Source organism: Oryzias melastigma, linkage group LG5 (assembly GCF_002922805.2).
Source record: "Oryzias melastigma strain HK-1 linkage group LG5, ASM292280v2, whole genome shotgun sequence".
Lineage (NCBI taxonomy): Eukaryota > Metazoa > Chordata > Actinopteri > Beloniformes > Adrianichthyidae > Oryzias > Oryzias melastigma.
In genome coordinates, this window is record NC_050516.1 from 15,927,330 (window position 1) to 15,951,718 (window position 24,389).

A 24,389-nucleotide genomic window follows, 5' to 3' on the forward strand; every position below is an offset into this window, starting at 1 on the left:
TCCTCTACCTTCACGTTTCTACCTATTGAGATGTACATATTTTTATCTTGAAATACTACTTATTTATTTATTTATTTATTTATTTGAATATTTTTCCTGTCATTCCATCTATGTTTCAGATTCTGCTTGATTTCTTTGGGGTCATACGGTTGCTAGAGCCTATATTGGAAAGAGGAGGAAACTACGGCTCAAGTTTGAAACTCTACAATAACAATGGATGGTCATTTTAGTGGAGAAGATGGACTCAACCAATAATAATTCCAGATTTGCAATGTTTCAATTTTTTATCATTTTGAATTTTACACACATAAAACACTGTCAATACATATTTCTGCATCTCAAGGAGTTTTTGGAACTAAAAACCCTCAAAAATACAACTTAAAACGGAATCTGTGTCTAAAATTAAAAATAAAAGGGCAGCAATGAATTAAGCTCTCACCTGATGTGTCCATGGATTACTGTTAGCCAAAACGGCAGCAGGATCAGCAGGCTCCTGCTGTGGAAGTGGTTAATGTGCCTGTAGGTAAATTAGGACGAGAGTTACCTATCAGGACAATGGGGTTCTGGCTCAGTCGCAGTATCAAGCAGACTTCATATACAGATGAGCTTGTTTTGCTGATATTTGTGTCCCTGCATTCAAATTCCTTCCAAAGTTAAATGTCATTGAAGCTATTAAAATGACTATGTGACCTGAGAGATGTTCCGCAACAAAAAAAACCTTGCATCGTCTGTCCAATTGCTCCTATTCACTCCAAGGAAAATTCTGTTATTGATTTTTTAACATGTTCTTGTGGCATTTTTCTAAGCTTAAAATTGCACCACTCAGTATTTCTTTATTAAAATTGATGTGGATCATACAAAAAAAATCTCGACTAAAAAAGCCATAATCATAATTATAATACCACTGGGTACATATTAAAATAGATCTAAAAAAGATGGAAATGGGTTTTTTAGATCATATATATTTCTTAAAAGGGATACATTTGCCACTTTGCTTTGATATAGCAACATTTTCATGAAGGTCTTCTTTAATTTGACTAGTCTAAATCATCCCTGGAGCAGAGATCCTTTTAAGGCGTCTTCTGATGAATGAGGTCTGACCACAAGAAACATCTTCAAATTCTTTGCATTTCTAAACTCAGACATCACCAAGTTGTTGACAGCTGATTTCCAGAAGCTAAACTGATGACATTCTGGTAACTTTAAATGAGCTTAGATGACATAAAAGCCTAGACATATAAAACAGAAAACTAAAGGATGGAATATATAGATTTTCTTTGTTTCTTTGCAAACAATAATAACTCTGAAGAATGTGTCAGTTTTTAAGATGTTGTATTCCTCTATAGCTTGGTCAGGTTAGTTTTGTGGCAGAGAAAGCAGTCGTGCATGTAAATAATGACTACAGTGTAACCATTTCATCACATCAATTGGAAATAATTCAAAGCTAATTAAGAAAGAAAATCATTTTACATTAAAGTCAGTTGTTTTTTACTAAGTTTTTTTCCCAGCTTTGATGAAAGTGAATCTAAAAAAATCCCCAGCTCTTTGGGATCCTGCAGTACTTGTGTTTAGTAAGCATTTGTGGGACTTTTGTTGGTTTGTCTGTTTGTGGTCAAATTATTTGAAAGAAAACATCAGAGTTTCCAAACCCCAAAGTACTGACATTTAGAGCCTTCTCTCCTTCATTACCCTTTGAGGATAACGGCTGGATTTCCTGTTTACTGTCATTGATTTAATGTCAGCCGGAGGGAAAACGGTCCTAACCTCAGTCCACACATCACTTTAGATGTCTTCTTCACGTGCAAACTGCAGTTTAGTGATTTCCTTGTGGTTGGACGGATCCTGTTTTCCACATTGGAGGGACTTGAAATGTTCCAGGACCCGACCCAATCAGAGGGGCTGGGCTTCTCCTGCAGCATTAGAGACAACACAAGTCATTTCTGTTGCGTTGATGTGTTTATCTACAAATCATGGACTTCCACTCCTCAGTCTAGGATCTCCTGCTTCAGCAGCATGTCTTATGTTGCGTTTACACCGAATGAGATCTGCGAGTCAAAATTGCTTGGCCGGTTCTCCTTCACTGAGCAACAAATTTGTTGTTCGACGCCTGTCCAAAACTGTGTTCATAAGCTTGACGCCTGGTTTTGGCGACTGGTCTATTTTTTGCGTTAGCGATTTGCGTCAATTCTGGCAGGAAGTTACTCCAAGATACATAAGAAAATCTGGTTTATTTTCAAAATATAACCATTTTTTTACAATAAAACCTCATAATTGACAAATGCGATCATGTTTTTGTATCTAAACCGACTGTAGAGACGAAAACAATAAATCAACATAGTGGGCCGACTCCAGACCAGGGCGTGGGGCTGAGATTTGGGTGTAAAAAAACAAGAGAGAGGGGCAGAGAGCAGTTCTTCTTAGCAGAAACATGGGTAATACTTTCACAGGAGCTTCACTCCTGCTGCAGGAGCTGAGTCTGAATTAGAGCTGCCGCAAATGATTCTTTTATTAGTTGACTAATCGACTATTAATTTTATGATTAAACACACATGTAAAACACACATCTTAGCCATCATTAGCTTTAAACTTTAATAAAGACTAGTTATCCTATTTCTAATTTCCCTTCACTGAGTTCAAATAAAAACAGAAGTTTAGGTTCTAAAATTTCCTTTATTATTGCCACAGCTTTTTATTTTATCAGGTAGAGCCTGTTTGACAGTAACACAGGGGGATTTTTACATTAGATGACTGAAAATCAAAATGACTGCAGAGTTCTGATGAAAATTGATGGACAAAATCCAATTTCCCACATTTCGGTTGCCTTCAGGAATAGCTATACATATATATTTTTTGTAGCACATAAAACTTGAATTGGTCAGATTCCATGTAAAGTCAGAGATCTGTTTTTTCACAAATGGAACTCTTTTCTCTATTTCATAGAACTCCTAAAACTAGAACATGGCCTTTAGCGATCAGACTCCTCTTTTTCAGAATGAACTTCCCGTTTCTATTCAAGAGGTAGACGCAATATCCATCTTTAAACCCAAAGCTTCCCTTTGATAAAGCCTATAGCTAAAGGTAATCTCTGAGCCTCAGCCATGCCTTTGTTTTATCAAGGCTTTTCTTTTAGGATGTTAAAGATGAGCACTTTTCCTTCTCCGGTTAAACTTTCTGCTCCCTTTAATCCTGAAGCGTAAACGTCACTGTTGCCGTCTCTGATTTTTTTTTTGTTTCATAACAGATGCTCTATTGCTTTTATTTCTACAGTTTTCTCTTTTCTGTCCTCCCTGAGTGGGTTTTTCCCTCTTAGTTTTCTTTTCACATCACAAAAACTTGATCTGTCGGTTATTTATATTTGCTGCCATTAAAGTATTATCAGATAATTTACTATTCTCTGAAAGCTGTGGGGCAAATATATTTTTAAAAAAATGAGTTATATGAACTGGAAGTAGATTTTGCATAACTTGTTTATGAAGATTAACACATCATCATGACCATGTTTTTTTTTTCAAAATATTTATAAACAGAAAGTGTATAACATTTTTTATTAAATTGTAAAACTGCAGAAACATATTCAGACCAAATATGAAGTATTACGAGATTAAAGCTAAAATACACTTAACACTACAACTGTTTGATAGAGGAATTTAGTTAAAAACTATTTTTTTAATCAGATCTGTATTTTTTCCAAGTTTAATTCCTAATGAGAGAGCTGAAAATTTTGAGTAATTTAGGTTAAAAAAGGCAGAATCTTCTGTCAATTTAACAATAAATATGTTTAAATAAAGGAGCTGTCCTTCAACCTTTGCACCTTTTGTTCATTTGGAAATCCATTTTTAAAAGAAACCACTCAGTTACTTCTCTACTCAGGCAGGTTCAGTTGGGACAAACCCTTGGGGCTGGACTGCACGGGCTTTTTTAAAATCACATTCCCTCTGATCAACTGTTAACTTTAAACACTCTTTGCATGTTTGAAGCTGATTAATTCACCCTGAACATCACGACTCCTGCCATCATCTCAAGTAAACAAATGCCTGAGGTTACAGCAGGACCAGTTATTACTCATTACATAACAGCGCAGCCCTAAGTCCTCAGCTTTTCAGCATCTGTTCAAGTATTTTAGTATATAGCAGGGTTTTTGTTTGTTTTTCATGTGCACTTATATGTTGTCTTCAAATAATATGTTAAAGAGGAATTGCTACTCTTATTATGAGCCTTTGTCCTACTCTTGCAACTCCATATTTATTTCTACTATGTCCTTTGACCCTCAGGAGAAGTGCCACCATCAGCCAAAGTTAAGCCTCACAGCATGAATTTAACTCTTACTCGGGGATTATAGTCACAATTGTGTAATTTCCTGGACATAAATTCAGATTTTACTAGATTCTGTTGGAGAAGGAGCTGTAGTGACAGTCTTCTGGCTGTATTACAAATGTGTTTACGGCAAGAGACAAGGATGTATGTGGCCAAAAAATAAGCAGATGGACTGTTGGGCCGCAGAGTCAAAATGTTCTCTCACATTTTTTTCTATGAGCATCCTGTGGTCAACAGGTCAAAGCAGACACTCTACAACATGCAGAGGTAAATAACACGCAGAGGATATTTTGTTTTTTCATCCCTTGGGCTGTTAAGAGCCACTGTAATTTGTGTTCGTAAAGACACCTTATGACAGCTGTACATCAAAAGTGTGTGCAACTTACATTGTCTGTCATGTTAGCGGAGCGAAGCAGACCTAAATGCTGGAACCCAGAAGGAATACGGGAGGCAGATGAAGATTTACAGTTTATTGTCCGTGGTTATTGCAGCGCTGAAGAGTAGATCTGAAACGGCGGGCGATGATCCAAACAGTGAGGCAGGCTGATGGAGTGTGGCGGGACAGAGAAGATCGGAGGCGACGGACCCAGGTTGGCATGTGAAGGATGGACCTAAGGAGGGATTCAGGTAAGTGATGGTGAGAACACTAGATCAAAACTAGGCAAATACTGAGAGGCCAGGCTACTGCACCGGGTGAGGTAACGAACTGGCGATAAATACTGGAGCAGGCCTTCCTTAAGTTGAGGACCGGTGATGAGGTGATGTCCAACAGCTGGCTCCAATCGAAGGTGCACCATGACATTATCCTTACAAATACTTCACAATACACTTACCACATGCTTGGCAATTGTACGTTCCATTGTCATGACTCCTCTTAATGTGGCAGGAAGAGCCACAACAGAACTACAAAACATACCCGTCCTCCTCTTGCAATTGCTTCTTGTCTATGACCCTCCATGAACCCACACAATCCAAAGACCCCACGAGACTCCAAGGATCCCGTGGCTAAGGCCTTACATTTGGGAAAAAACAACCCTATTGCTCACAAGATAACTATGAATATCAAAAGTCCTGTACTAGACTCAACCTGGAGAAAGACTGCTCTCCTGTTAGGAACAATATATAAACAGTCACATGACATGGCCATCATAAAAAGGTGTACGTATATAATTTTGTCTTTTACCACAAAACTAATTACACACCAACAGGCGGTTTGTTCATTAAATCCACCTTAAGCAATACTGCCTGATTATCAGTAACTGCTGCAACAGCATCTATAGGAGCATTCGTCAACTCCATTGAGTGTTTTACAATTTTTTAACCTTTATTTCTTATTATAGAATTTTATCACCTCCTGTGTTTTGTTTTTCGTTTTATAAAGCACTTTGTGATTCTTTCTGGGAAAAGTGCTACAGAGATCAAAATATTCTATTCTAGAAATTTGTGAGTTGTGGGTGGAACAGTTGGCGCAAAGCAACCCCGCCCCCATTCCCCTCCCTGCTGTGGAGCGGAGCAGGGAGCTTGTGACATTTTTTTTTTTCCATGTCATAAATACACTCTTTTTCAAGAGGCATTTTCTTAGTCTGCTCCTGATTCACAACCGTTTGAATCAAGACATACTCAGAAATGAAATTAAATTGTATTAATACTTCAGAAAAATGCCTCAAGAACATGTTAAAAACATCAAAAACCCAATTTTCAGAGTGGGTCTTTATTACCATATTGTCATGGGCACAAACTTTAGAAATACCAAGAACAGATAACCCAGATAACCGATCATTTCTGAACCTCTCGACCAATTAGTATACTTTAAGTTTCATGCCTTTTCTGTGAACCTCAGTCTTTTAGTTCCCAGTGTGTAAAACATATTTATGTTTACCAGTTTACCAACTTCCACCAAAAAGCTATTTTTACCAACACAAAACACCAAAAGTTTCAGTTTTAGTCATAAAAAAGTAATTTGTGTTGCAACAGTGTGTGTGTTTGTGTGCTTTGGTGTCTTGTTTGCATATCCCAAGGACCAAAGGGATTCAGGAAAAAACCTCAGAGTCTAAGAAACAAAACACACCCAGAATTCTGTGAACTGGGATTAGAGTACAAATCATTTCTGGGAAAGGTAACAAGATTTAAATCCCATGAAAAGAAAGAGGAACACACACATTACTTTTTACTCACAGGTAAACTGTCATTTCCTGCAAATTACTGCCAAAAAATGTTTATTTTTCTACTATAAATCTTAAAAATCCACCACATCTGAAGTGTTTGCCTCATTAATTGACATTACATCAGCTAGAAGCAGGCAAAACAACAGAGCAGTTCAACATTACCCAGAACTGCACTTGGAGAAAATATGAGCAGAGAGACGCTGCACAGCTGATGCGGAAAGCTGACACTGTTTGTGTTTTGTTATTTGACACCTGTGCTGGCCCATCAATAGTTTGCTAATTAACCGGGCCCTGCAAAACCCAGCTCGGAAAGATGATCCTGCTGGGTAATTTTGAGACAAACACTCATTTTTCTTTGAAGAAAAAGATGCCAAATGCCATGCATGATTGAAAATAAGTCATCTCAACAAATAAAAAACCTTTCCAACAGTCTCTGTTGAAGCTAGCAGCAGAAGCGCTTATCGTATCCAACAAACTGATCCTCTATTTATTGTCATAACACTTTTCATGATACATCATGCCATTTCTAGTGACCATCATGACCATTTGTTTTCATTTATATTTTTTTTGGTTCAAAGTTTTGGCTGCAGCCTCTGACTCTAAAAGGGAAAGTAAAAATCTAATTGGGGGTTTTGATTTTCCAATACTTCATCTCAAAAACTGTTCATCCTTGGCATTTATTTCTTCATTTTTTCATTTTTTCTTGACTAATAATATATTTACTGACCGGAATAAAAGAATCACTAAAAACTACTTTTGGGATTCTGGAAAGGAAAAAAAAATCTTTGAAAGTTTAAAAAAAGATTTTTCTTGTTTTTTCTTTTTTATAAATGGTAAATGCTGTGTACTGTATTTTCCAGAGTATTAGTCCTACTTGAGAGTAAGTCGTAGGAGCAAAAAATGCATAATAAAGAAAAAAAAAAAAAACACAGTCACTCTGGTTTGTAAGTCGCGCTTTTGAGAGAATAGTGTGATGCTTTTGAATAAATTTGTCAAGCTGGGTGTAAAGCTCAAATGGGATTCATCCTTGTTGACATGCGTCAAATTTCATTCAATGTGTTCATAACCAAGACGCTCCTGTCACCTGTTCCTCTGCACCATGGCTGCTCCAAAAAACAGGATTGAAATAAAAAAAATAAAAGAAATCAACTAGCATTTGAGTCTCCAACTCTTATGTAAAGAAATGATCGTAAGAAATTCCTGTTTCCAAAAGCAAATAATATAAGTAAAATAAAATAACCCAAAATTATATTTTGTGTCTGTAACCAAATAGTTTACATTGTTTTAACTCAGAAGTTCACTTTATGACAGAGCAAAGGTCTTTTGAAACATTTCTGAATAAATAAATTTTGAGGATGGAAACATCGCAGGTTATTTGTTTATTGGTAAAGTACAATGCAAAGTAGATCATGTCTGGCCAAGTAGACGAGACGCATCAGCCAAATTAAATGGTTGCTAGTTTTGACCATAGGAAAATGCTGGATGATGCCAGGATTTCACTCTGCAAGCTGTCACACAGTGCAAAAACAGGCGCTTTAGAAATAAGTCAAAAATTATTTAAAATAAGCACAGAAATCTGACAATGGGCAACAAAAAAAGTCTTAGGAATTCTTATTTCAAGACAAAAATTCTAGTCATCAAGACCTGTTTTCTCAAACTTTGACTATTTTGCTATTTAAAAAACTTTCTTGATACGATCATGTTTCTTGCAAGGCAAAAAATAAAATAATTCCTCGTTTCATTTATTACTTCAGCTTTCACAAATTCAGTGTTTTATATGTAATCAATTTGAAAAAGTTATCAAAAAAAAATATCAAAAATCATTTTTTTTTAAATTCTCGAAAAACAGACTGACAACCAAAAAGTTGACCACACCCACAACTTGCGCATCGAGCAGATCACCCACGGACTTCGCTGCTCTATGCCCAATATTGTCGTTGAGATCGACTCACGATCAAAAACAAACAGTTCATACTGGTTATAATCTGATACTTCTTCAATCTTATTCTCTGTAGTGTGTGGATAGAGAAACTAGGAAGAACAAACCAGACTGGTGATATTGTGAAGAGCACATGAACAAAAAAGACGCGTCTATGACATGCACATATAGGGGCTTTTATACTTTTATTTGCAGCTCATCTTATAGTTTTTACAAGCAGATAAGGTGTTTGTAGCTCTTTGCTTTTGTAGTTATTAAAATATTTAGAACAAAAAACAAGGTAAAAAAAATTAGAGCAAAAATCACATTTTTTATTGAATACATTTGCTTACAAAAGTTACCTCATTATATAAAAAGCAAAACATTAGTAACTAGTCTGATCTCCCAGAAAAGCCACAGAACAAACTATTTGCATGTGAACCTGAAGCGAAACCTTGGCTTTCCATGAGTTGGAGCACAGATCCTTTCCCTCACACGGGCTCCCTTCTCCTCCTGGTATGAGAAGGTGACTCACTCAGTTGATGTCCGAGCTGCTGTTTCTCGCAGACTATTTTCACAGGACTCCAGCTCAAACCACATCGTCAACAGGCAGCTTCAAAAATTCTGGAAAATTATACCAGCGCCTCATGTTTTCCATAAAGCAGCAGCCACTGAGAAATGTAGACTGACATTTAAACAAAAAGAGAAAAGACACAAGAATCTGACTTTGTGTTCTGTAAAGAAACCTGAACGGATTCAGGAATTTTCTTGCAAAATCTAAATTACATGATATTTTTACATTATATTTTTTTAAACATAAGCATGCTGTATGTTCATGTGGAAAAGTATCGACACAAAATAAAATAAAGAATTTTCCCACTTGTGAATACTGACTATAGAACAGAGCAATTCCTCACCGAAAGAACATTTAATTGACAGCTTCAAATATTTGGAGGAAGAACCTTTTGTGCAAATTTCAACATTGTCTGACATTTACTATCCCTTTACCCAGTTCCTTTCTCAAACCAGGTGAGAAATATTCCAAACCTCAACCTAACATCTATTCACAACTTCATCCTGATGCACCATTTGATCAATGCGGCTACTTAAGTCACTAAATGTAAGTACTAGTCCAAAACTCCTGATGATAAGGTCACAAACACAAAAGTTTTGACATCACTTCACATATGTCGCTTGTCTGAACCAAGCACATGCCCTTGAGTCCACAAAAACATGTTTTTGCTCCTCAAAAATACCTCCTGACCAACGTACCCTGATAATTACAGCACACAAGTCGTTATTTCCAATCATTGTTCTGCAACAGACTTAAAAAAAAGGCTGACAAAAGTTCTGCAGGAAGCCAGCGCTGAGAGTCTAATGCCAAGAGACATGTTGAGTATTGTTGTCATGGCAATAACGAGCCAGAAACTGTACAAAACAACCACCTTGGACATGTGAGACTCCATGCTGCTTCGACTGTACTGCATGTGCAAACGGCTGCGGTTCAAAGGCGAGGAAACAAAAGGCCAACGCAGCAGAGGGTTCACATACATCAGTTCTGCGAACGTCGTGTTCCCATCAGGGAAATTGTCACATTTCTGCTCAGCAGCACCCGTGGCCTGTTGTTGAAGCGAAACAGGTTTGATCCTGTTTGCTGAACTTAATCTAAGCGTTATATGTGACACCCAACTTCTGCCCAAAAAACACAATGCTTTTTTTTTTTAATCACAATTTGATGTCATTAATACAGAGTATAGATAGCGACAAACTGGCTTAAACTTGTTGTATCTTTATCCTGAAGGTAAACTTCCAAACTAGAGAGGGGAAATGCAAAAACACAATTTCAGGACTAAAAAAAGAAAAAGTTTGGACTCACAGCCGAGAGTTGAACTCTGTCATCAGGTTTTGCAGAAAGCAGCTTTATTTGATGTAAAGATGGTTTTGTTCTACCTAGATTTACAACATCAACTGTGTCACCAGCATTCAGGAGAAAATGAATATGAACTGAACAAATCACTGGCGTGGAAGAATGTTTCCATGTAAAATCTCTACAGAAGTTTGCAGTTGTGACTGCTACCAACATAAGCATTTAACCTCTTATAAAGTTCTATCAATACCTTTTTTTCTGCATTAAAAATGGTCAGGAACAGATCATTTAATGCTGTATAGTGGTGTAACTGATTGTCTTGCTTGATGATTCACCTTATCAGGTTTGCCAGTAATTTTTTTTTTTTTCCAGAGAATTCCAGAGCCATTAAAATGAAATGATGAATGAAGTTGTTTTACAAAGTCATGACACCCTTTGAAAACTGTTGACTTTTATCCTGACACTGTTGGCTTGTCTGAATGTGACCAAACATATAGTATTAGGCTCTACTTAAATCACTGAACTCTTGTGAGCACATTGTTTGGCAAAAGTGTGTTTCTCTTTTCACACTCAGGCGTAATTACTGAATTAATAAGTAAAAAAACAATTTGAGAAAATGAAGCCACTAAAAGATGTAAGAAAATGTTAAGTCAATCTACAGATGCAATCACAGATCCGGCGGTGCAGTTTGAGCATTACACACAGTGTGGTGGCTTGTTTCAGGTGGCGCAGCCATGTGGTTTGGCCAAAATTCTGATATGCGAGATCAAACTGCTATCCATCATGGATAACCTCGAGCACCCTCTCTACCCGGTACTGAACACAGTGGCTTTCCAAAAGGCTCAGACAACGTCAGTGTTCTAGGGACCGCTGCAGAAAATCCTTTCTTCTGTATGCAATAAGAGTTTAACACCTCATCACTATTGTCATAAACGGGCAGACAGCTGGCTCCACCTGCAGCAGGTTCATTAGTTCAAGCAAGAACTAAGCACAGCTAAAAGTCCACTAAGCTAAATTCGTGTCATACAGACAGAAATCATCAACGAGCATGGGGGCATCAGAGAAGAGACTAGAGTTGTCAGAGTCCAGGCAAGGGTCAGGGCAGGCGGCAGGCAAACAGAGATGAAGCAGGTTCAGAGACAGAAGATCAGGTCCAGAATGAACCGCTCAGTAAGGAAGGGAGGGTAGCACAAACAGTACTTTGCACTGAGTGAGGCGCTGGGTGCTGCTTAAGAAGCATAGTGATAGTCAGATTGGAGACAGCTGAGCAGCATTCAGGAACTGTGGGCAGGGGCTGCTGGGAGATGTAGTGCAGGCAGTACTCTGGAGATGACACCCACTGGTGGCCAGACTGGGAGACAGAGTGCTGACTCCTTACAGCTGATTGTTGCCGTGACTGATGGTATTACTGCCTTAAATTGCACACTGCTTGTAATATTCCCCACCGTACTGGTAAAATTTGCACACTTTGTTTTATTTTATTCATTCTTTTTATATTCTGTAAATAATGTCTATTCTTCTGCTGCAACAGACAAATTTCCCAGCTTGGAATAAATAAAGTAGTTCTATTTTAAATATCTCAACTTTGGCAAAGAAGATGCATTGTGTTGACCAATCAGGGACTCAGCTTTGGTCTGTTGATGATGTCATCTGCAGGTGAAGACCAAACCAACATGAAGGAGAATCTGATTATTAGTCTCCTGAATTGTATATTTTCTTTATTTTATATTTTTCACTTATTTTATTCTTATTTTTATTTTTCCCTTCTTGGACTAATGTAGGACAGTTAGTTGTCAACCTGGGTCACAGAAAGATGGAACTACTGCTAAAAGTACCTTTAATCAGACAGAACTCCTTCCTGACATGGTGAATGTACTAGGAGAGGCTCTATATGATCTCATAAATCCAGACATGGAGACATGTGTACCTACACTTTTGTAGATCTCTTCAAATTAAAATAAGTAAACATGATCTCTCAACATCATCCGTGTTTTCCTTGCATTGTAAATGAGATATACAGTCGATGCTTCCATGTAGCGACAAGTCTAAAAGCTTTGGACTTTACCTCTATCAGAATTTTCTCAAGACTTTTGAACAAACGTTTTGTTGACTCATAGCATGACAAAGAAGAAACTTAATGGAATGTCTATTCTATTCCATTTGGAGTCAAAACAAACTGAAAAAGTCCTACATGGTGGTGTAGTGTGATGGTCTGGGACATCCTTGAACTAATATCTGACTTGTTTTAATAAGTTTAAGTCGATGCTCATACTGGAAGAGAAGAGTGGAGCTAAATTCCTCCACAAACACAAAAACTGCTACAAAATGTTTGATAGAGAAAGAGTTTTAACGTTTGCAGCAATTACTGTTTCCCATTGGGACAAGCATGCTTAAAGCACCATGTATAAACGGCATTTTTGTATCGTCACTGATTATCTTTATGTAACAGGAAAATCTGCTTGTTGACCTGAATCACAGAAGTGTGTCAAATGTGCAGAAATCCTGCGGGAGATTAGGATCTGTACGAGGCAAAGAGAATAACCGGGAGGACGAGAGGAAATCGAAACAGGATGTTCAAATCTGCAACTCAATAGATGTTTATGTGCTTCTTTTAAATAAGTTTGTTTGAAAATAAATCCGCCTATGAGACATTTTAGCAACACAGAAGGCAATCCAGCATCCTTTAAAGTCCCATTCCGGTCGTCTTTTGATTGATTCTAAAAGTGTTCTTTCGATTATGCTTTTTTTAGGCAAATCAAAAAATTAATTTCGAAATTTATAGTTAGCAAAGAGTAAGCCTGCCTTCATTTCCCATTATTTGCACTCTCTCTAGCTAGCTTACAGCCCCTCGTAACCCCAAGCTAATATAACAGACTATAAAGAGTGCTGGGTCTGATATGTGTGGCACAATTATCATTGCAGTTACAGTAGTGGTCTCTGACGCTCTGTTGAATTTAGAGTTCCTATGGTCCCACTACTGTCTGCTACACACATCCCACCACTGCCACCAATCTAGCCAGCCTCCCAAAGTTTGTGTCGGATGGTATCGAGAGACTTGAGTGAAATAACGGATCTCAGAAACAAACGTTTGTTCACTTGAAAGGTCTCTTTATTGAGAAACACACTGTTGAACACATGCTTCCTACGGTCCCACTACTGTAATTGCAAGCGTAAATCTGCAACACATAACAAACCCAGCACACTTCATAGTCTGTTACACTAACACTGCTAGTACAATAAAAATAGTTAGCGATATTGAAGCTATCCAGTCGTATCGTTTGGAGTCAGATGAGGAAAGCAAAGACTATATGGATCTATTTGTCTCCAAGTGGATACATCAGAATGAAGTGGATCAAGGATCTTGTGATCCTCCGATTGTAGCTTTAATGTCACACCTACAAACTTTTTTCAATGGCATTTTTTCGTCTGCTCCAGATTCATAATGATTTGAAGAAATAAATACTCAGAAATGCAATTTTGAGCTAAATGCCCTCAATAGATCGTGAGAAAAATGCTACAAGAACATATTAAAAAACATCCAAAACAAGATTTGTATTTGAGTGGATCTTTAATCCAACTAAGAATATTTACAGGAGTCTTCAATGCTGAAAGGGTTTAAATGTGTAGGACACAAAGCTGGGTTTGGGCTACCAAAATATCAGGGTCGGGTAATGTCATAGCTTCAGGTTTAGATTCTTAAAGTCTCACAAACAAAAACAAGATATTCAGCCCTTCAGCAAAAGCAGATCTTGTGCATCTGATGCACTTTCAGATTATTCCATTTCCCATGAGTCAGTGCTGCCCCTCAGCTGAATAAAAAGGGCATCTTTGCGATCACATCAAAATAAACAGACGCAGCCAAAGCCAAGTCACGTTACAGGAGCGCATGGAAACGGGAAAACTGAGTGGCAAAAAACAAAACTGCAAAAAAAAATAAAAAACGTGATCTGAAAATCATAATTTTTCTTCCTGAAAGGTCAGGATGTTGGCATGTAGACCATTGAAGGACTGTGTGCTTCAGGCTGGAGGGATAGTTCTATGTTGAGCTGCATCCAGGCAAATACATTACCCTAAAGGAGCAGGCTTTCATATCAGCTTTTCTAACAGACATAAAAAATTTACAGTGGGTGATTTGATGACAGACAATTGAACTTAAAAAACCAGAAGCTGCAAAACTCTGACAGACAACATAAAAACAGGCTGGCGTGTCTCCTGCCTCCCGCTGACTGTACCAGCAGTCAGCTCCAGAGGAATTCAGACTCATTAGCCTCTGAGGCTTTCATTGCTGGGCAATAACTGCAGCCATTAGTTTGGTTGTGGGCTGTGTTTAGGGCAGAGCTGCCGCAGAAGCCTGCTGTCCAACTGGCAGTTCCCACAGAAAAATGTCTGAAGTGGCCACAGAAACCTCTCTTTGGTTCTGGATCCTTCTTGTGTAACACTAAAGGGCTCAGGTTTGCGTGCTGTGGTCACAGCATTTATGGGAGTTTTGTCTCTGATATGATTATATAAGACTCTGTTTTTCCTCCGTTTTTATGTCCCGGAGAAAAACAAGCGTGACAAAACTTGCAAGTGTGCGCTCTTTTCACGTGTTTGTTACACGACCACTAACTGCATGGTTTTGGCACAAAAAAAAAAAAAATGTTATGGCAAGGCAGCTCTGGTGGGAGGTTAATTCCTGTAGTGTTCAACCAGGAATTTAAAAACTGCAAAAACACTGGAAAAACAAAAATTAGGAAGAATGAATGTTGGACATAAAGTTTCTAAACATGTCTGTTGACAGCATACTTTCCTCCTTTAATCAAAGTGGCATCTCTAATTTTCTGACGTGAAACCGAGTCGGGGTGGCTGCTCTCAGGTTCAGCAGAGCGACATGCTCCAGCATCACAAAACGGTGGTGGCATCTTGGTATTTTCCACTTGTCAGACCTGCTCTGTTGAATGAGTTAACCCTCCGGGCTGTTCTGACTCTTGCAACCGGTGACTCTGCGCCATGACTTCATTTTTTTTCTTCATTACATAAGACCAAATTAAGAGTTTTATGTTATATATATTACATCCAGTAAATAAACATTGTTATCCAAAAGATAATTTACCAATATAAAAAAATTCATCCTTAAAATTACACTATAATGAAAGAAAAATAGGAAGATCATGTTTTGTGTAAAAGGAAAAAGCCAGTTTACCCATGACCCGCTGGACAAGTATGTTAAATCCAAATTTTATTTTGTTTTTTTGCATGTCAATATTAGACCAAGACAATTACCTTCACATTTGTCAGCTCTACACTTTTCATTTCAGTTTCATAATTTTTCTTGGTCTTTTTTTTTTTTTTTAAGATTTTTAGTCTTTGAATTTCACAAACATGCAAGTCCTTAGCTATGCCCGAGTTAAGAATGTTTTTGTTCAGTTCCAAATGAGATTAAATTCAAATGACCCTACTGTATGCAGATGTGAAACTCAGCTAATGCTAATAATCCGAGTCAGTTTTATTTCTGAAATCAGCTACAAAAAAGGTTCAGACTTACCCCAGTAACAGAAACACCCATTTTAATATATTTTTTCTTGCTAAAACAAATACTTGCATCACTGTATGGTAATTATTTCTGTTAAATCTCTAATGTTTTAGCTAATGAGTGAGTTTGACATTATAGAAAATGACTTGCTTCCGGATCTAATCTAATGATGTCAATTCAGTCACCATTTTTTGCTATCCACATGCAGATGTGTTTGAGCCAGAAATAGATAGTAAATAGTCATAACTGTTTATTTCTCAATAGAAGTCTTTTGGCTTCTTGGAGCCAACAGGTACTCCTATTTGGAGCAAGACAAGGAGAAGTCACTCAGTCCAGCTCTCATTTACAGTTAAGGTCCTGTATAGTTCACCATGATGAAGACTTGTTTGTTGTCGCATATCTGTGCATGCAAAGTATGTTTTGCAATCGACTGGTGGAGCAGTGAACTGCAGCCACGACTGATTTTGTGAACCATTTTGGTGATTTAATCCAAACCAGCTTCCCAATTCTTTCACTCCCTGGTATGACCAGCCCGTGGATTTAAACCATCAACCTCTCCATTTCAGGAAAAAAGCACTCCAACACTTCACCACTGAGCTGCCCTGGATATAGCCAACAAACAGCAGGTTGTGGCCTCTTTAAAGATCCAGCCAACTGTGAAGAAATCCATCCTGGTGCTGATAAGTCTGAACTGTGAAGCGGTTGGCAAAGGTACCGAGAGGCTTTCGTTTTGGTTTTTTGTGGGCGGTTTTGTGAGCGTTAGGTATCAGTGTGAGACACATATTTTCCACAGCAGAAAGAAATCCCTTTTAACTCCTTTGCAGGTGTATAATTCTTCAATTTCCACCTCCCACTGTTCACATTGCCTTGCTTTCAGGATCATTTTTAGAGCTCCATTCATGGAAAGATACTTTTTAAATGAGCAATTATGATTTATTAGATCTAAACTATGTGCATAATTAGGCGTATGTTTTAACCTTATTGGCAGGTTTATTGAGTCATGAATCAACTCTTTAATACTGTCACTTTAATTGACTGCTTAATTACTCGTTTGGGCGGGGTAAATTCCTGTTTGTGTGTCTTTACTTCTTCACATGTATTTTCTCCTGAGAGTTTCCGTTGGGACAGAGACTATTGCTCCAGTTAGTAACGGTTACTAACTAAACACTACCTAAACCAACAAAAAATTAAATTAAAGTTGTTCTTTTTTCATGTGAAAAGGGCTGTGAGAGGAGTTTAATGGATGAAGATGATGGAGAAGGTTTTCAGTGAGGTGCACACTGCAAAAACAGAATCTTAAAGTGAAAAGACCCTTTTTTAATCTTATCAAGAAAGTTTTTCAATAGCAAGATATTCTTAGTTTGAGAAAAAAAAAATGTCTTAGAGACCAGAATTTTTCCTTAAAATAAGAATTTGACTTATTTCAAAGGGGCCTGTTTCTGCAGAGCTCTGACACTGATAGCTCCAAACAGTGCTGGTCAAGCCCACAGCATGAGTGTTCCTCTTTTGTGAGTGCACTAATCTCAGCACCTGACTCTAATTGACAGGAACTGAAAATAGACACCGAGTGATATTTTGGGGCACGCACCAACACCACAAACACAAATAACAGACAGAGAGAAGACATGAGGAGCTGGAGCACACATACGTGTGATCTGAACTCTGATGGCCCACATGCACAAAAATAAACTAATACAAGGGTGACGGAGCCTTGGATTAAGGTGGCCTTGGATAAAGTTGACCACCCCCACACGCTTCACGCTGCCTCTCTTGACATAGAGGTGGCAGAAATATCACAGGCCTCCTATTGTCCACGACCTACTTCCTCATTCAACACTGAGCCTTTAACAAACCAGACTGAAGTTTGTATTTCACGTTTTCTGGAAGAACTGCCAGATGCTGCTCTGAAACTGATGTTTCAAGCTTAACTTTTTACTGTTGAAGCTCTGATCTCCAAAACCCCTCATCTAAAAGGTTGATTTAGGCTCCAAATCACAGAACAAAAGCTAATCTTTCTGTAGCTGCTAAAGCATGATCAGCTGAAAGCTCTTCAGAGAATTTCTCAAACAGCCTTAAAATCAGAAATGACATATTTTGTCATATTCTTTGGACTGATCTAGCAACAACCATGAGTTGGATTCTGTGCATCACTCTGGAAAAAGTTGTCTCTATTTGTAATTATTTTTATACACTTGAAATAAGGGGATCTTGGATGCTCAGCCTGACCAATTTTCTCCTTCCATTTGTTCATCCATTTTTCCATCTAGCTACTGTTGGGTGAATGTGGTACACCTGGAACAGGTCGTCAGTCTGTTGCGGGGCCAGACACACCTGGGCACAATTTAGAGACACTAATTAACTATGAAGCATGTTTTTGGACTGTGGGAGGAAACCCACACACACATGCAAACTCAGAAATCCCTGCTAAATACACAGTACATTATCATCACTGCAATATTCATTTTTTATACTAATTCATTTTAATCAAAATTTTTCTGTAAAATGCCACACACTTCATCTTAATATCAACTGATATTTAGTGTCCAGCTTTGAACTGGAATTGAACAATTGGATGGATGGCTTCAACACTTCCTCACGCTTTATCCTCCCATTTTAACTTTTCTTTACATTCTAGCTGTAATAAAGTTGCATTTGTAACTATCGCGTTCACTTAAGTTACCCTATTTCTGCAACATGGATTTATTTATTTTCTGCTTACCTACCTACTGCTCAGGTGACAATTGGACAAATGTTTGCTAAGCTATACTTGGTAGCCATTTTGAATAATTAGCTGAGGCCATTTTTGACTGAAAGGGGTGTTTTTTTCTTTGTTTTTTTTAGCTAATGTTAAAAAAAAACACAATTCCTTTTGTGGTAGTTTGACCCAATTGATGACATGTTTTTTAGTTAAGGTGGATATCTGTTTTTGTTTTCTTTCTTGAGGCAGACAAAAAGTATCATTTAAGTTTAAGAGGAGTAATAGGCAAAAATTCTAACCCACACTCCACACCAGTAGGAGGCAGTGATACAACTCAACACCACCACCTGCCATAAAACGCCTCTAGAAAAAGAAATTGAGGAGGAGAGTACAATGTTGGGTAAATGTTGACCAAAGAAAATCAAACCCTTTCTCAATTGGAAAACTACAAAACCGCACTGATAATCATCAACCATTTTTCAATTAACCTAACTTCTCTCTTCATGATATTTAGGTGAGATTCCTAAATTAAATTGGCCATAAATGTAAGGGTGCATGGTGACATAGACGTTAGTGGTGAAATCTGCAGATGGATAGATGGACGGACACAAATGTAAATGGTTTTTAAAGCCTCTACAACCAGACTTCCAAAGTTCATGAGCACGATAGAGAACAGACCGACTGAAAGTAGGTGAAATATTGCTGGTCATTCCTAAATGTCTTGCTGTAAACTATGAACTAGAGAGACTGAACACAGAACAATCACAACAGTTATTTAACCAAATCAATTCTCATTTGGTTATTATGAAGCAACAATATTTAACAATTAAGAGTTTGATCTTTTAAGCTTCATTTCCATCTATCTATTCAAGGTTGGTCCAATGCTGGCTGTTGTAAATTCTGCACTGTTTTTCTTATTTTTGTTCAGGCCCTTTAGTGGACAGCCAGGGGTCCTACGGAGATGAATGCATGCGATGAGCGCATGCGCAGAGAGAGAAAAGCACGCTAGCTGTACGTTCGCTGTTGGCATTGTAAAGTGTGAAAAATAGCAGATAAATGGTTAAAAACTGCTCCTCTTGTCTTGTCCCTCTTTGACCGGAGTCCTGTCGCGGATGTAGAAGTCCCAGTCCGAGGAAACGGTCCTCACTTTTCCCAACACTGGCTCACAGAGGTTGTTGAAGGCTTTTGTTTAGAAAACCAACACTAATGAAATTAGATTTATTGTATCTTCCAGGCATTCCACCTCTATGCACTCTAGAACAAGTTATCCATCTAACATAATCCGCATCTCCATTGAAAAGTTTAACAGATAAAGCTGCTTTTTTGTTGTTATTTTACTAAATTCTTCTGATTTCAGGAATACAGATGTCTTACTAAAGCTCAAGTGGGAATTTTCAACTCTTTCCTATTTGAGGCTTTAAGAAAAAAAAATCATTCATAATTGTAGTGTCAGTTTCAGGGAAAAACAGGATTTACAGGCAGGAAAAAGGCAAAACTCACCACACCATTAACGATGAAACCAGCAGATGGTTCTGCCAGCAGCACTGATGAGGGGCAGCTGTAAATAACCACGTCCCGGACATTCTCAGTGTGAACACAGTGCGATGTGGCTTCATCACATCAGAACTCTGGAGGTCAGATCAGCAGGCCCTGACACAAGCATGAAGTTATGAAGTCGTTCTGAATTTGCAGGATTTGCTGGCGACCCCAGAGCCTCAGCAGTTGTTCATTGTAGTCCTCCAACAGCCCATACTTCTTCTGTTTCTTTTTAGGGTTAGCTGTTGCTTCCACAGAAGCTGAAAGATCAATTTAGATTGATACTTGTAGTTAAACTTCTAATTATGTCAAAATCTTATATATAGTTCAGACAAACAATGTCTGCTTTGTGAAAGATCAATTACATCAGTGGAGATTGACAAACATTTACAACATTTTTTAAGAGTATTAATCGTACAGGTTGATCCAGAGACTCTTCAAAAAGAATTTCAGTCACAACTAAACCCTTTTTTTCTGGAGTTATTGAATCATGATTCCATGGTTTATGCTCTTCTAAAACATCAGCAGAAGCTGCACCTGGTGACTCCCACAGACAGTTAAATCGGGCTCACCGATTCATGCAGCTGCACAAGATATGTTTAAATGTTACTGACTGTTTGTGACCTTACAGCACGAGAGCTCTCTCTGGAAAACTTTAAACAGTTAGTATAATTAATTTTGTAATTAAACTAAATTCTAAGCCCATACAGCAAGATAAATAATCAACAGAAGCTTTAAGACTAATTAACTTTTAGAAACCAGATCATCAGATAAACCATATTGTATCATTGACTTGTGCAAATTAATTGTTAGGTACTGCGGTGGAAGGGTCATGGTAACTTTAAAAAGTAATATTTCCTGATTCAAGGAGGGTTCAGACTTTGCTTCAATCTTTATACTAATTCGTTTTTATATAACTTGGTTCTACTTTCTTTTTCCATCCTTGTCTTAATGGAGAGTCTAAAAGCTCTGATAAATATGTGTTTTCAAAATGTGTTGTCATGTTCAAAAACCTCTCAAACAGGAAAAATCCTTGCTCGAAGATATTTGCTTCATTTAACGATTCAAAGAATTTTTTATTTTTTTTTTATTTTTCTTAAAGTCAAAGGAAACCCTTAAGAGCTAAAAATGTACTCTATATCAAAGATTTATTGAGTTGAGGGTTTATGTCCTAATAGTTTATGGTACAATTGTGCAAAAATCATACTTAAGACTATAAAGCAGGGTGTCCAACCTTTAATGCTAAAAGAGTCATTTGTTCCAGTTTCTTAGGGACTAAAATCCAACGGGAGCTGCAAAGTCCCCACCTCAAAGTTAGAAAAATAAACTTTATTTGTTTTTCTGGCCATTAAGCAATTCATATATAAAATGTAGCTTTAAAATAATCTCTACAATTGAGGTTTTCTTTATTTAATTAATTTATTTTACTTTTGACAGCAGCTTATACAAGTTCCTTTCAAAATAAAATGCATCCTGTGCTTGATAAGATCCTACAGCTGCAGCAGATTTACTTAAACTAAAAATTAAAAAAAGTATTTTATATCATTGTGACTTTGGTGTTCCTTCATCTTTTTTCTCCTTTTTCTATTAAATATAAACACAAAAACTTTGATGTAGAATTCTTTTTTTTAACTAAATGCAATAAGATAATGTCATTTTAATAATAATCCGCTCTGATAGCAGATTAAACCTTTTACCATAATTTTGCTCAGTTTTGTTAAAAATCTAACCATAGACTAAAACAAAATTAATAATATAAAGAAAATGAACCAATACTATAAAACCACTATTTGTTCAACTTGTTTGCATTTTTCTTAAAAGCCAAAGAGCCACAATGGAGGGCAAAAAGAGCCACGTGTGGCTCCAGAACGTCAGGTTGAAGTCTTCTGAACTAAAGTTTTGGTTTATGTTAATTTTTTAGCTACATTTAAGATCTAACAACCATAAATTTAGCTGCCTAACCTCTTAAAACCTGTGTGGACATCACATTTTGAGTTATATTACCACTAAATCTGCTAACTAGTGCCCTGTGACTACATGTGTATGAGTCTTATGAGGTTAAACTACGTAATCACAGAATCATAATTTAATAACATTTTTCAATATGAGTATTTTTTTCTCATTTGGTGTTAATTAAATTGGCAATAAATCCATGTCTGACAATAAAACATAGAAAAGAAATTCTGGATAAAAGCCATTACCAGAACATCGTGTTAAGAAGGCCATGTACCGATACCAGAACAGAACAAACTGTGAGGATCAACCGGGTATGAAACCAGCCCAATGAGTTCAGAAACGAGCCAGAATTCCACACCTGCTTGTGCCTACATGACAGAGGACCTTCAGCTGCAATTAATGAATTTTTATACCTCTGTGTACAGGAGGTCCAGCTGGTGATGTCTTCTTGCAAATATAGACGAGGTTTGATGGATGTCATCATGGACGTTTCCGGGCCTTAAAAAAAAACAATGTATTCAATTCACTTTAACAGTCAGATGAAGTATATCAGACAAACTACATGATGACATGTTGGAAGAACAGAAATATGATCGTGTGCTTTATAGATTACATTTATTTTCTGACGTGAAAATGACTGAGGTTTGAAACACTTGCAATGACTTCAGCATAGAATAGTTCTGATGTGCAAAACATGAAAAATATCCTATTAGTAACTTAAAACACATGCCTGATGTGAATGTACCTTCCTGGATAAATCTATAAAAGTGTGTTTCTCTGCATTTTGGGCTTCTATGTTCAAAACTCTTCACATTCATATTTAGCTACATAACTTTCTATGACCTTCTTCAGGCTATGCGTACAAAACATGCATCTATTGAAAGAGTCTCTAAGGTTAAACCAGGTGGAACTTTGACCAATCAAGGACTTAGATTTTGTAGTGACGTATTGGTGGCGTTCCTTTTTAATTCATGGAAGTACAAACTTTTTATAAATTGATGACAAAGAAAGAATTAATAATTGTTGTTTGTGTGCGGCCGGAATTGTATGACACCGAGTCCTTCATAAATCACAAGAAAGCTGAGAAAAAATGTCTGCATCCACTTGGACATTTCACACCAAGCCTGTACCAACTGTAGGTACATGTATTAGTAACCTATCAGGCAGCAACAATCCAGTGTGAACACACCATATGCTTAATGTGTGTTCAAGAATGTGCATTTAGCACGTTCAAGAACACAATTTACATCCCCAATGTGAATGTAGCTTTTTTCATTTTTAGAGTTATGACTATAAACATAAAAATGTCGAACTGGCTTCTTTATTGTCCAGTATCCTTTTGCACGGAGAAAAAAAAACAATTTTGTTTTTACACAGGTAAACTCCCTTTTCACTGTGTTTATAGACTAAACTTTTGTAAAACAGCACAAGTAGCAGTGTTTTTTTACAGTCAAACTGAACGTCAACTGTAAATCTTGACCATTTTTGACCCCACTGGCTTACCATAAACAAACATGAGGTGTACTGTCAACACCCTGGCACTTAGACACTAGTTGAGAGGACTCTTAAATTATTCTTGGTGAACTCGAGATGAAGATGGATAGTCATCCATTCATTTTCATTACCTGCTTATTCCTGTTTGGGGTCACAGAGTTGCTGGAGCCTATCCATCCACTACTGGGCAAAGATGGGTTACAGTCTGGATAGGTTGCCATCACAGAGCAACACAAAGACAGATATTGTCTAACACGGAATTATTCACAGTCACCGGGTAACCTATGATGCATATTTTTGGACTGTGGGAGGAAGCTGGAGTGATTCTAGATACGCGCATGCACAGGGTGAACATGCAGTTCCACACAGAAAGGTCCTACTGGGGATTTGAACAAGGCCTTCTCACTGTAAAGCTACGCACACACAGAGAATTCAACGTATGTTCAAGAACATGCAATCTTGAACCCGCAATTAGCCCATGGTGTTCACACTGGACAAGCAAGGAGGGGCTTCTTCCTCTTTTTCTTTTGTGCATTTAACTTGCAGTATGCATTTTGTTTATAGAACCCAAAAAAACACGAGTAAAATATGCTTGAACACAAGTTTTTGAATATAAAAACCCCAAAACATGCATTTATTGACTTATCATTAGAAGTGGCCACTTGAACACAAGTTGCCGAGGGCGACGTGAGCAGAGCTTGGAGCTACACATCAAACAAACTGGTGGACATCACCTTAAACGTCCTTAGAGGTTGTTCAGGTTTCTTTGTTTTCCACCAACATCATCCTTACCTTCAAATGGTTTCTTCTTTCAGCCACATCCAGTGAGATGATCTACATTCTTGAAGACCTCAAAAGTCCTGAAAAATACATGAAGCTGTGGTAACAGGAAGATCACACTGTTTGAAGGTGGCCCTTTTGTCTCTAAT

The 24,389-nt window shown here is 37.5% G+C and overlaps 1 long non-coding RNA gene across 1 annotated transcript; it reads right to left on the reverse strand.

The window, feature by feature from the left end:
* Positions 1 to 1,769: 1,769 nt before the first annotated feature.
* On the reverse strand, positions 1,770 to 24,389 carry LOC112144529. The gene is made up of 4 exons (XR_004947876.1): positions 24,253 to 24,389; positions 22,380 to 22,464; positions 4,701 to 4,925; positions 1,770 to 1,910 (listed from the first exon to the last, which is right to left on the reverse strand). It is a non-coding gene; the product is annotated as an uncharacterized LOC112144529 (long non-coding RNA).